Genomic DNA, 10,625 nt, shown 5'->3' with positions numbered 1-10,625 from the left:
AATGTAAATTGTTTCATTGCAGGTAAGTGAAGGCGTTGCATTACTTGAGAATTGCTAACCTTAATTATAGCAGGAGCTAAGTGAAAGCGTGGTTAATTAAGTGATTGCGATCTCCATTTAAACCTGACTGAGTATTCTCCTATTAAAAATTACTCTGGTTAACTCCAAACGAACCATCTTGTACCTGGCAAGACATTTTTTAACGAATACCTAAAAATTTGTTTTTCCACAGAATTTTTTATTAAATCACCACCATGATGATGTTGTCGGGACACAAGTCACTCTCGGCTGAATCGCCGCCTGATGTAGGGCAGCCTAAAGATAAACTGATACGAGGTACGTAAACTGTTGCATCGGAGACAGATCTCTCTTGGGGGATAACTGGCATCAACAATAAGGGAATATAAACGCCGCAAATCCTCCAGTAAAGCCCCACTCTTGAAAAAAATATATAAAAGAAAATCTTATAAAAAGAATTCTATAAAAAACCAGAAATGAGGCAAAACGATGTATATGAATTGACTGTATAGAAACTTCCAGACCAGTAATTATTCACTTTATTAACTAAAAAATCCTGTACCAGAGCCCAGATGGCTAATGGCACCTTCTCTCCGCCGAATATGTATTAGGGCATTTTCTCATCTTCTTTGGCATCAGTTGGACTAAACACTCAACTGCAATTCACCTGGAATGAAAAGAAAATTTTGATCATCTAACAGTCCAAGAAGATTATCATGAGTGCGTGAAATATATTTGGCAATAAAAATTGTAATCAGTAACTAGAACCCATTATTATTTTATAAATTAATTGGTTACCATTACAAGTATATTGAAAATAACTATCCTGAGCATTTTAAAAATTTAACAATAGGTTTGTGGACCATAGTGAGTTTAGTTCATTTTAACCACAATTTAAGACTATTTACTATGTATCCGCAAAATGCATAATGCTTATAATTAAGAGTATTCAAACAAGAGTAGAAGAAAATATCAGATATCTGACATTCAACTTAAATGATTTTGATCAGCTAATAGTTCATGAATATCATCAGCCATGCGTTAAGTATTTAGATATACAGTGGAACTTGTTTAGTACGTTTCTGAAGGGACCACAAAAAATGAACATACTAACCAGGAAAACGTACTAACGAGGAAAGTAAAAAATAGCAGTCGGGGTAATTGCAATCTGTGGAAAAGTCGTCATAATTACAATTACTATCGGTAGTTCTCGTAGGATCACCTTCCTGAACTCTTTTCACCTTTAAAATCAAGAAAATGGGCGCTACATTGAAAAACAATACTATGTGAATAAAAATCACAATGTTTATTAGATTTCCCGAAGACAATTACATGAAAACGGCGTCTTTCTCCCGTGATTTATCCTATATGTATTTATAGAAAGAGGACAAGTAAAGCTAAGTCATTTCTTTTTTGTCACAGCATACTCGGAGAATATAACAACAAACCTGAGTATGTCAACGGGTTGTATTTAAACATAGAAATTGGACAAAATTATATTAACCTTAAATATATCGATATATCAAATAATAACACGCAAGATTATTAGAATATGTCGTAATTACAGAAGACTTTATATTATACAGTTGAAATTTACTTTAAAATTTGTTTAATGTCGTCTGCTTTCGTGCCGAGATCAAGTATTTTTAAGCTAAGCTTCGCGTGCAGATCCAGAGCATTGTCTGCTCCCACAGCAGTAGTCAAATACGCACGTACCCCGTAGCATTGACATAGAGTTTATGAAGTACGTGCAGTACTGCTTTAGATAAAGTGGGAAATGGATAAGACTCATTTCTTCATCATGATAACACGTGTAATAGCAACAATTGCCCACTCGTTAAATTTGTGCACAGTGGGCACTCCAGAGGCAACAGAAGGTGAGGAGCTCGGGGTGGGGAAAATTGGGGCTTCTCATTGGCTGCAGTTTTGCATAGTCAGACATTCCTGATAAATTCATCACGTCATAAGAATTGAGAAATGCATTTGGATAAATCACGGTCGAAGATGGATATGTAGAATAAATGAAAGAATGTTAATGGCTAGTAATAATAGATTAAATCATGAATTCGGAGCTTTACGACCCTTAAGAAGATACTGGTGAACGATTTGCGGGTTGCATCACGGCTAGCAATTGAGCGTACTAACAAGAAAGCGCAATTTTTTCAAACGTACTAACCAAATACTTTTGCCTGTATTTTGTTCCGATGGTACCGGGACCGAGAGAAATGGTCGTACTAAGGAGGAAAACGTACTAACAAGGAACGTACTAACAAGGAACGTACTAACCAAGTTCCACTGTAAAAATTTGTAATCATATAGCAAATATAATCAGCTGCAATTGAAAAAGAAAAATCAATTGGTTGCAGTCATTCACATACAACAATGACACACAACTTTGTTCTGAATATGCATAAACTTCTAATGTCGAAGGAGGACGTTAAATCAATTGTCGGGAGCACTCAGTTGAATTTGTAAGCAAGTTTGTAGAACGATCTTGTGTGAAACACAGTGTGGAAAAAAAGTAACTGATTTATTTTAAAAAGTGTCGTGTGTAAATAGATTTGTGTACAGTAAATGTAAAAAGTGTTCATAATAGGGTGGTTTCCTATTATTTTTTTACTGCCTCTATCGATAGATTAATACTCCTGGAGTACGTATTTCATGCTTCTAGATTTTTAAATGACGATATATATTTTTTGCAATAAAACGAAAGTGAAAATTTTCAAGCGTGCAACAACACGACGGCTAAGTATGAATGCTGGGAAAAGCCCGTGTGACGTCATTCTGGTTCCAGCTACCGCCGTGTAAAGCCACTTTGGAGCAAGGCTATGAGCGCCGCTATGATGCATGCTGCTAGCAGGTAGTAGAGTACCCTGCTAGCTGGTAGCGCTCGGCTTAAATAAGGATTATAAATACCATATCAAACGAATTAAACATTCCGACCATAGGCAGTTTTAAAAGGTGATTATTAAGAGATGTTTCCCTAAGCTCTGTGCCTCATACATGCATTTGTAATCTCAGACGATGTAGAACTCCTATCTACTCGTATAGAAACTAGGTCCCTGTGACGTCACGTGGAGTGGCATCGCATGGGCACCAATCTGGCCTCTTTCAAATGAGGTTAAAATTGACCATTGCCATTCGTCTGAACTGGGATTTCTAAAACCAAATAATTTGTATATCATGAATACACTAATAATGGGTAAGGAATTGCAATCAATGCCTTTCGTTTTCTTTAATGAAGGAAACTACCCTATTGGACATTCTCCATGAAGAGTAGTGTCAATGATTGAATTTACGTGGTGTGGACATAAAAAGTTTTCAATCCTCCACCTCACTGATAAGCGCCATCGAAGATACCGTTGGTAAGTACATGAATTTGAATTTTAGTTATTTTCAATTGTATTTGACAAAATATATTTTTCACTAATGATGTTTCATTAAGTTTTTTTCATGCACTTTCATTCCTGTGGTTCCATGCAATATTTTTTGCACAATTCAACATAATGAAATTTCTGTTTAACAAACCTATCATGGCAGTTCATAGAATTACGTTATACAGACATTTCACTGCATTCAAAGAGGGATAATACGTGAAAAATAAGAAAATTCAACACAAAATTCAGCTTCCAAAAAGGCAAAATGTAGTCATACCACACACAGCCATATATTTTAAATGGCATACACTAAATTCGTTATTCATTCTCACCCATTGTTAAACCATAGAACTCTTTTGATAAACTTAAAACTTTGTTAAAATAATCGTGAAAATTATATACATCATTATTTTCACTGTTCGACATAGATTATGTCCTAGAGACATACAGTAAAACCTCACCTTAACGAACTCCCGCTAAACGAAGAACTCCGTTCAACGAACAAATACTATTGGTCCGGTCAATTGCCTATGTAAACACATTAGTGAAAAACCCCGATGAACGAACTCCTCTTTTACGAAAACTCCCGATCAACGAAATGAAATTTCGGCGCGATTGAGTGAAATTCACCTCTCAGTCACCAATTTTTCCGGTTAAATTTTTATTTTCATATGAATAATTTAATATTCGTAGCATTGGAGGGCAAATTAGAGACTTCCACTGAATAAGCCAATCAGAATCGTCATTATTAACCGTAACCATAGCCTTCCATCGTGTGTTTCCACCGACCCCAACTCGCGGCTCGCGGCGAATTGCGAAAAATGTTAATGCTGACTTTCGTAAATGACTCAATGTCCCAATATTTACACGCTCAAAGATATGATATCTAGAGCTATGTACTTCGATCGCATTCTTTTGATGGTTGTTTAAGATACTTTACAGAATTACAATGCGTAAATTCCGAGAAGCTTTTTCACTCGCCGCCATCTTGGATAACTTCTTTAAAATTTAACTAAATTACGGGAGATACTTTGCTACTTACTAACTTTTGGTCTTTGAAAGATTCTCCTGGTTCATTTTCGGGGTATTACTATAAAGAATATCATACGACCATTATTGCAATTCCCTCTCCTGCATGTTCCATTCATCGTGAAATAAAAATGCTGGAAGATGCTCATGCAAAAGTTTTCAGGAAAAGCAAATTTATGAAAATAATATCTGCGAGACAAAAATGGAAATTTGTTCCAACACAAACAACTAAGATTAATCGAGGAAATTAATTATGCATTTTTAACATGATCACGCAGTTTTGAAGAAAATATTTTGTGAGAACAGAAATTTATCAGTTGTCATCATCTCCAAGGAAAGGAAACAGAATATATTTTCCGTATTCCATGAAAGATATAACGTAGTATCGCCAGAAAAGGTTCATTAATTATATCACCTGTTAATCATTTTCACTCTGCAAAATACCATTGATTTTAACCCTTGTACTGCCAGCCTATTTCAGGTGGGATGTACGAAGACTGCCAGGGCTATTTTCCGGAATTAGCAACATTTCAGGTTTAAAAATTTCTCAGCTACTTAATAATATTTAATACTTCTAGATTTTTTCCCAATTCCTAAGATATATTTATATCTTATAACCATAGATAGATTAAGGGGGTTTACTTAAATTACAGCCGATAAAAAGGCCACAATCACAAAAAAGTGAAAAAATTTCGCTCAAACAGCAAGGACCGATATATCAGCCCGTTGGCAGTACAAGGTTATATCTATTTTTCAAATTGTTATCTAGGAAATGTTTAAATGTTTGTTCAGAAATACCCCCCCCACCACCTTACCATCTTCCCCCTAACCCCCCACCTTATCAAACATCTATTTACGCTAGGTCTTTTTGTATCACCCCTTGCGAAATATGGAATCAATAGGGTAGTTACCTTCATCTAAGGAAACGAAAGGCATTGATTGCGATTCCTTACCCACCATTACTGAATTCATAATATACAAATTATTTGGTTTGAGAATTCTCAGTATAGACGAATGGCAACGGTCAATTTTAATCTCATTTTAAAAGGCCAGATTGGCGATGCCACTCCACGTGACGTCACAGGGACCTAGTTTCTATACGAGAAGATACGAGTTCTACATCGTCTGAGATTACCAATGCATGCATGAGGCACAGAGCTCATGGGAAACGTCTCTTAATAATGACCTATCAAAATTACTTAAGGTCGGAAAGTTTCCTTCGTTTGATAGGGTATTAATAATCCTTATTTAAGCCAAGCGCTACCTGCTAGCAGGGTACTCTGCTACCTGCTAGCAGCCTGCATTGCAGCGGCGCACATACCCTCACCCCAAGGTCACCTCACACGGTGAAAGCAGGAACCAGAATGATATCACACAGAGTTCCAGAGACCGTTTATTACTATTATTCTTCTCTCACCCAACTAACAGCGTTCAGTGCATCTTTGCGTGGTGGTTGAGCGTGCTCTTCTGCGAGAAGCGCTTGTGGCACACACCACACGCAAAGGGCCTCTCCCCCGTCTGCACCCACAAGAGAGTTTGCAGGCACCGCAGGATCTCTTCTGGGGTCGATACCCGTGATGCTGTTTCCCACCCATGGGTGGCGGCGATGGCAAGGATCCTAGTACGGTTGAACCCAATGCTCCTCATAGTGGTCGAAAGAGTCGGCCATTCAGACCCCAATGTGAGTAAGAGATGGAACTCATGTCCGTCCCACCTGGTGAGCTTCGGGGAGTCCTTGTTGTTTGCCAGGAGCGTAAGCAGCTCCAGAACCTCCTGGTCCGCCGGTGTGGGCAGCATTCCAGGCGCGGTGGCCGGGAGAAGCTGTCGAAAGTCGTGTTCCAGGGAGAGGGCCTGGGAAGCTGGCTACGATGCCGGAGGCTGTGACTCAAGGTATTGCGATGGTTCTTGTGTGGAAGGCAGCAATGGTTTTGTAATGATAGGAGAAACATCGGCGTAAAAATTTAAATGTCACGCGGAGCGAACAGAAACTACATGACAGAAATAATGAATTCTTAAGGCCGTTTTACACGGGGCATGGAATTGTGCAGATTAGAGCTGCATTAATTTCTAAAGTGGCGTGGATTGCACGAATGCATGAACGAAATTAGATCAGGGGCTATTCTGCCATCTCGCATCCACGCATTCTCACATGTGTTCCAGCAATTCACTGCTTTACACAACACAATTTTGATCGCGCCTTTGGACGTACGTCAGATTGCACAATTCCATGTACCCTGTAAAACGACCTTTAAAATAGTAAAAGAAGAGATTTCTTAATATTGTCAAGCCTATGATTTTTCCCAAGCCCTTGAAAGAGTTCTGATGCCCTGAAATATTATAATCACCTGGAAAGCATCAACAATCTCAATTACAACATCAACATATTACCCCTCAAGCCGTCCCAATAGGTGCATGGCCGAGGGTGAAATCAATTTTTTCAGGCTGTGTAACTGATTAAATTTGTATATGAGAGCGTATGGGTTGGAGAACAAGGGGATGTCATTGCCAAATTCGACCCAGAAATATGAATGTGAAATATCAAATCAAGTCATCGCACAAATTCAATAGAGTTGAATAGTTTTTGCAGATTGCTACGTTGAACAAAAGCAGCCTTTTTTCAGGCGTTTCATCATCAAATTCACAGAGTAATCCAAAAATACAAAATGGCCCACATGATTCCATGACATCACAGCTTCACAGGTAAACAGACATCCTCAGCGGAGGGAAAGATATAAGAAACACTCACGAATTGGACGAGAGAAAATTTACAATTCCTTCCACTTCCAATTCGAAGTATTTTCCAGGAGACTTTCCTTCATGACTTTACCTGTGAAGTTTGACGGCACTGTGGCTCTTTGAGTGCTGGGTCAGGTCGCTTGCCTTGACGTATCGTTGTCTGCAATCCCCGCACGCAAAGGGGAGCTCCCCCAAGTGGTGCGTCCTTGCGTGGCACAATAGCTGACTGCTCTTGCCAAATCCCTGGCTGCAATGCGAGCACACGCAATGTCTGCCACTATCCCCATCCGCCACATCCTCGAGCCCTGTTCTCGGAAGACAATGAACGCACATCAAAGAAGAGTGAAGAAACAGGCCAAACTCCAATACAAGCACACCAACATAGCCTGTATAAATGTAACATACACTAAGTCAAAGTCCATCTTTCAAAGTGTACAAACAAATCAGAACATGTATATGCACAAACAAAGCACCTGTAAGCAAAAGAAATTTTACAACAATCCTGGTTGATGCCACGTTATTACTGCGATGGATTAGAATTTTAACACACCGAATATTACTCATATACTTTCAAATAATATTATATTTATGTATTTACAAGGACAAGGAAGAGGTTAGCTAGCCTCTTTTCATGCAATTAGCCTTATGGCTCAAATTGATTCCACAGGATGTCCAACCAATCAAAGTATAAAAATTCATGCACAGTTCCCAGTTTTCCAAGAAAAACTGAAAAAATTCCAGGTTAATCTCACATTATTACTGTGATGGCTAAGAATGTTAAGACACTCCAAATCATTTCAATGCTTCTAAATAATATTATATTTATGTGCATAAAAGGACAAGGATTGGTTACTTAGCACACAATGCATTTAAAATTTAAATACATTCAATTCGAGCCAAGACGCTACTTTGATCTGATAAGCGGATTTTGATGTCCCACGGAATTCTAAGTCTTTGTGTTTTTGAATGTTACATAAATCATAGTGATAGACATTTCGAATATGTTGCCTTGTCCGTCATACCACATTTTGCTGCAGCGGTAGAAATTATACTAAGATGGTGCACTTAAAACTGAAACAAACATTTTCAGCCAGAAAAAGGGCGTTGAACTGGAAAAATTATATGTGAAATGAATTTGAAAAAAAATTTTAATATTCCCGGTTTGAGCAAAAATTCATGAATACCGTATAAGCACTTTTAAGAGGCACACCTTTTTTCCCCAGAAATTGCAGCCGAAAATGGGGGAGTGCCTCTTACACAAATTTTTTATATTCCCCTCCTCCCTTTCCCTGGTCACTAGCCGAAAAAGAACTGAGTGGCCTAGGTTTCCAGCTGAGTCAGTCATCTAAAAACCAAGGTCAAAAACAAGCGGGAGGCAGTGGAGTTTCTTCCTTAGTGACATATTTTTAAAATGCTCCTGTTTGCGTTTCTAACTCGTAAGCATCGCACCATCACATTGGTAGGTACCTCAGATGTGAACATGGAAAAGATTGCACGGGGTATTTTGCTCCGGAGGGCCCGCTAAATTTACTGCTATGGGTGGGCATACCTCAGCATTTATACTGCAAATAGTACACGCTTGCCAAACGTAGAGAAAAGTGCAGTTTTGAAGGACGATACCTGGTCAATAGTCAACATCTGTCTTGCCAAGTAATTTCCATTACGCTAGGGGCCTGCTTTTTCAAAAATCATCTTCAGACGATATTATAAGGGTTATTGCGATTGAAAATTATATTGGTGTCAAAACCTGCTGTTTAAAAAATTCAAAAGAGTGTGTACATTGTTTGACTGAATGGCGGATAGGAGAAATCTGAAATGTTTAAAAGTGAAGAGCTTTGAAGGACAGGTAGATGGGAAGGAGCTCGCTCCCTCCGTCTTTCCTCCACAACGAGGCTGAGGGCAAAGGAGAAAGGGAAGAACACGTCCGATCTTGCACGTGACGTCATTGTCTTCAAAGCGAAGGGGCAGCAATGTGATAAATGCAGTTTCAGTTGCCAGAAGTTTCCAGTCCGTCTTGTCTTGTTTGAATGCACTTATGCTACGCTTGTTTCTTCCGAAATTGTGCTGTTTGGACTATTTTGAATATTAGTAGCGGTAATACGGTAACAATAAATCTTTGTGTCAATCAATTAGAGCTTAAAAAACTTAAATTCTGTCAGATATGTGTCGCGTAGATTTCTTTCGTTTTGTGAACTTCGTGCGTGTCTTACAATTATTGAAAGCTATTGAGATATCTTCAGGCTCGCTAGGTGACTCACCCAGCATTAGGCCTCCAGAAACTGGGAGATCGATCAAGGTCAGTTGGTGAGACGGGGAAGGGTTGAAACAAGTTTCGATTGTTCCCACGTAACTTGATATTTTCCTTTGAGCAAGTGATTTATGGTCCGTAGGGTCTCGGAAAGGAAAATAAACGTCATAGGCAGGGGCTGATGGAGGGCTAGGGGTATTTTGTGAAATCTGTGCCGTGGTTATTTTTTAACGGCGCTGAGATTTCCCCGATTGTTGTCCAATCTCTTGGGAAGATTCACGCTATGTGCCTGTTATGTTTTGATTTGAAATTTTCCACAGCTGAAATTCTATTGCAATACTCCTACAAGAGCTCTAAAAAAATTGCACGTGAGTAGGACAAACATCGTAGTGCAACGGCGCATGCGAAGAGAGGATCGGAACTCGTTCTACTCCCTCTTATGGGATGTTGCATTCACGAAAGCAACGATTGAAAATTTAGGATTCAGATTCAATTTCTTTGACAAATTTGGATCCGAAGTACATTAAGGTGAAGGGCATTATTCGTGGATATTTGGATCTGAGGTATCCGATCCGACCGTCCCTAGTAAGCATCAGAAGGTTAAGGCTACAAGTGAATACCTACTAATCTCCGAGCGCCACACATATCATGTAAATTTAGCACAAGAATGCTGTGTAAATTATTACTATTGAAAGCGGAAAAATTGATAACTGTCGAAAGTCCAGGCTTAAGTCTGCTACACCGTGCGATAGGATAAAAAAATGCCGAAAAGTTTTCCTTTTCTTTAGCTCTGATGCTCAAAATAGGAGTGCGCCTCTTACACGTGTGTGCTTCTTACACATGCTTATACAGTAATTCACGCATAATTCCAGGGACATAATTCAAGCATGATTCCTGATTTTCCTGTGCACAACCTGTTATCCCACGTCATGGAGAAGGATATGCTAAAAATTCATGGACTTATATGGTGATTCTTATATGCCACATCATGAGAATATATTTCAGAGTTACCTACTTAAGAATCATTACATCTCTAGGGAAGGTTGTAGGATTTGATGGATAATGAAACAAGCCAATAAAGAGCTTCAATTATGGCATTGCACATTATGTTGAACACGTAATTATTGTAGAGAAAAATAAATACCACAAGAGGCTATCATAACTTGATGTCAAATCACTATTTTAAATCATCAGCTGGTCGTGAACATACATGCATG

General features: G+C 38.7%; 1 protein-coding gene across 1 annotated transcript in view; it reads right to left on the bottom strand.

Annotated features, from left to right (window-relative positions):
• Positions 1–207: 207 nt before the first annotated feature.
• The window catches only part of LOC124158093 (Golgi reassembly-stacking protein 2-like), a 102,271-nt gene continuing 91,853 nt past the window's right edge, over positions 208–10,625 (bottom strand). The window contains exons 8-10 of the mRNA XM_046533273.1: positions 7,252–7,465; positions 5,842–6,328; positions 208–685 (exon numbers count right to left, since the gene is read on the bottom strand). The gene's annotated coding sequence lies outside the window, so the exon portion shown is untranslated. The remainder of the gene's footprint in view (positions 686–5,841; positions 6,329–7,251; positions 7,466–10,625) is intronic.

The sequence above is a fragment of the Ischnura elegans genome, chromosome 4, assembly GCF_921293095.1.
Source record: "Ischnura elegans chromosome 4, ioIscEleg1.1, whole genome shotgun sequence".
NCBI lineage: Eukaryota > Metazoa > Arthropoda > Insecta > Odonata > Coenagrionidae > Ischnura > Ischnura elegans.
Note: the sequence above shows the minus strand (reverse complement) of the source record. Positions and strands in the feature narration are given on the sequence as shown.